This window comes from Monopterus albus, unplaced genomic scaffold, assembly GCF_001952655.1.
Source record: "Monopterus albus unplaced genomic scaffold, M_albus_1.0 scaffold264.1, whole genome shotgun sequence".
Lineage (NCBI taxonomy): Eukaryota > Metazoa > Chordata > Actinopteri > Synbranchiformes > Synbranchidae > Monopterus > Monopterus albus.
The window spans coordinates 412,435-416,023 of NW_018128144.1; the positions used below are offsets into that span (position 1 = coordinate 412,435).

Sequence of the window (3,589 nt, forward strand, 5' to 3'; positions counted from 1 at the left end):
AGAAACAAAAGAGCTCTTTCACCGTTTCTGTTGAGAGCCAGAAGTGTTTTTCAGTGAGACTCCGTTGTGCCATGTCTCCTTTAATGTACCCACATACTGTACCAGCATACCCTCTGCAGGGCACTTTGTGTCTGTGGGACAAAGAGGAATAGTAGGAGTAGCAGTAGGTATAACTAATAAATAATACACAGCCTTGGATATTTTACACCTGAACAACAGACAAAATAGACACAGTTTTTTATTCAGACATCCTTAAAGGTATTCTTGTTAAAGTTAAACTGTAGCTCTGATAGCAACCCTAGGCTTACTGAGAGCATGTGTCAGGTTTGCCCAGCTGCACCTGCCTCTCTCACCTTCCTCTCTTTCATTTTAGTTTCCAATCACGCCACATTCCACACATTCCCCAATCAACACCAGATGCATTCAATTAGTCCTTCACCTTATTTATACCCTGCTCACATACCACTCCCTTGCCAATTTGTCATAGCTCCCATGCTGTTACGGCAAGCCGCACACCAACAGAGCAACTGGACTCAGTAATTGGCAGGACTCAAACTCAGGTCAGAGAGAGATATTTATTTGACAGAGTATGGAACGGAAAGGGGGTGGCAAGGATCAGGCGCGGAGCTGCCGGCGTGGGTCTCGGGTGATCAGGCCGCAGAAATGACTGAACCACTGGAGGAGCCGCCCGGGGTCGGAGGAGAGGTCTTGGCACTGCGTATAGAGCAGAGAAGGAGATTTAAGAGAGGAGACAATAGGCAGATGAGGGTGTGATGATGCTGAGCACAACACAGGTGACCTGCGTATAGAGGACTGCTGGCTCCGGGCTGGAGAGCGGGCTTGGAACCCAGCGCCGAGGTATGCAGACAGGAACAAGCGCCCACGCTTAACTGACCCAGGCCCTGGATGGGGACCCCCACCAACGATCGTCGCTCGACAGTGTGAGAAAAATGGTCCATTCTTTTGAAAAGAGAAGACTAATAAAAAGATATATTTCTCTATATGAAATTTATTATGCATTAACGTATCAAAATAAGCATGTGCACATGGATCCCATCTGTTTAGGATAAACAGAAAAGACTAACTTCAACTTAGCAGTACACAACATTTATATGAAAAAATGTTACTCTCTGATTGGTCCAAAAACTGTTGGGGAGGAATTGTGGTTTAAACTTAATTCTCCCAAGATTGGTCCTTCAGTCCGTCCATCCTCCAATCATCCTCTCTGCTCCTATGGTTGTAGACAGCACCCTAAAAAAAAGTATATAGCGGTTAAGTGAGCGCAGGTGTGCCTCGTCGCCGGGAGCGTGTTCCTACGTGAGCAGGGGTGGAGCCGCTGATAGCCCCGGTAACAGCTGCCGAGGTGCCAGGGACGTCCTGATCCGCGGACGTAACACATGCAGACAACCGGCGCCACGTTGAACATCTCCTCTTTGTATTTACTATTGTTGTATGGATGCTGATTCAGCATCCATACTATGTTATCCTGGTCTTTATTATTATTATTGTATGTATGTATGTATGTATGTATGTATGTATGTATTATTGTATGGATGCTGATTGCTTCAGCAAGCATCCACACTCTTATCTTCTTTATTATTCTGGGTTCCGCCGCTGTTCTTTGGCACCTAACTCCTTCCACATACTTTCACCTAGAAGGGCCATTGAGGTATCAAACTGTTCATCTTATTAAGGACATGTGTGCTTGTATACAGAATATTTATAACTTTTATACTTTTTAAGATATTCATCTTTTTTCATCATATTTTTCCCCATTGGAAATGAATGGGGCAAAGTTGGAAGCTTAATATCTCCGGGATACCTTGGGCTAAAAACGCCATTCCCATTATTTATGTTAAATGATTTATGACTTACAGTACTTCCACAGTTTATCCCAGTTCACAGGATTGTGCTTTAATTCACAAACAGCAATTAACAGCATAAAATCCATCAAAACTGCAAATAAAATAGATAAAATTTAACATTTTTATGAACAGCAATAATATAAACCATTTGGACAAACACTGTCAACAGGTGTGGTAAATTTAAAACAGTGAACAGTTCAGCCAACAAGATTTCATGTCTGTGTGAAATGAAGGTGATAAAGCAGAAGTCATTGGGTATAGCATAACATCCGTCAAATTTGGTGACTGTGTGCAGCAACACCAGCTCGACCCTCACGAGCTTTCCTCCCTCCATCACGGTCAGAGGCAAGATGCAACCACCTGTTAAGGCAATTTACAAATTAACATTAACACACTGATACAAAGTGTGCCCTAAAATAGTACTGCGTGTAAATATGAAAGAGTTTGGGGTGGGACACTTAAATAGTACCAATCGCTTTATGGCAGCCTCAACCTGCATGTCGCTTGCAGTGCTAGTCAGTCTATTTTGTTTTACTGCACCTTTAAATAAAACATTTCTTATTAAATGTACTATAAAATCTATTTTCTTGAATTCTCCAATAGCCAAAAAGCAAACACCCACACATACAAACTACATTAACTTACTTGTTATAACATCCTTTAACACCATTCGGTGGAATGCAGCCTTCCCACTGATTCCTCTCCAATTGATTTTAAGTGCAAGGGGATTTGTCATGACATGGCTCATCATCCTCCAAACACTCTCTTTGACATTGGTGCCCCCTCTCAGTGCTAATGTGTTGATCTGGCAAGAACAAAAAAATAAATAATAAAAAAATAAGTACATAGACACTTTGAAGGGGAAAAAAAACAAACAAACCACAAACCAAGTTTAAAACTTTGCTAATCAGAATTGATGCATTTTCCAGATCCTGTCCCAAGGTGTCTTCAGATATCTCTTAATTACTGGACAAATTACTGGACGAGTAAATGAGGCAGCATGAATAGAAAGGGTTAGCACTAACAAATTAACATGGGAAAACAACTACTACTAGTAGTAGTAACAGGAGGAAAAACAATCAACCAGTGAACAACCAAACTGAAGAAGAGGAGGAAGATATTGGAGGAGAAATGAATCATCTTGGCATGAAGACACCAAGGGATGTAGTATGGTATTCTGAAGAACAATATGACAGTGAGTGAGGAGTTTAAATGACCTGATTAGCTGAAGAGTTAAAGCTAGGCATAGGTGTAGCAAATAAAAGAGTGAGCATGGGATAACAGGGGAAGGGCAGTGGGTGACCAGGCATGGTAAAGTGGAGTGACTGTAGATTAAAGTTACAGAGGAGGTGGTGGAGTGGAAAAGACAATGAATTAATATCTTCCAGCTGACTGACTGAACACACCTGCCCCAGGTATTTAGCAGTGGATAGGGCAGGGATAGTTGGAAAACAAGCAGGGCTGCAGCTCTTGGGGACCAGGGTTGGCTTCCCCTGTCCATTTTGGGAGAACCATCAGACAAAAACTAAAATAAGGCGGAAGTGAATCACAACGTTGTCTCCCAAGCAGTGGAAAAGTCAGCTTTGAGCAGTAAAAATATCCTCTAGGAGGTGGCATAATGGTGGATCTTACTAAGGTAAGTTTAGCAGATATGAGGCCAGATAACTGTACAAGCAAGAATGCCTCATCAGGTGAGTCTAAATTCCTTTACTGGAGGCAGGTAA

The 3,589-nt window shown here is 42.2% G+C and overlaps 1 long non-coding RNA gene across 1 annotated transcript; it reads right to left on the reverse strand.

The window, feature by feature from the left end:
- Window positions 1–2,080: 2,080 nt before the first annotated feature.
- Window positions 2,081–2,672, reverse strand: LOC109972644 (uncharacterized). Its single transcript, XR_002276722.1, has 2 exons — window positions 2,511–2,672; window positions 2,081–2,225 (listed from the first exon to the last, which is right to left on the reverse strand). It is a non-coding gene; the product is annotated as an uncharacterized LOC109972644 (long non-coding RNA).
- Window positions 2,673–3,589: the final 917 nt, after the last annotated feature.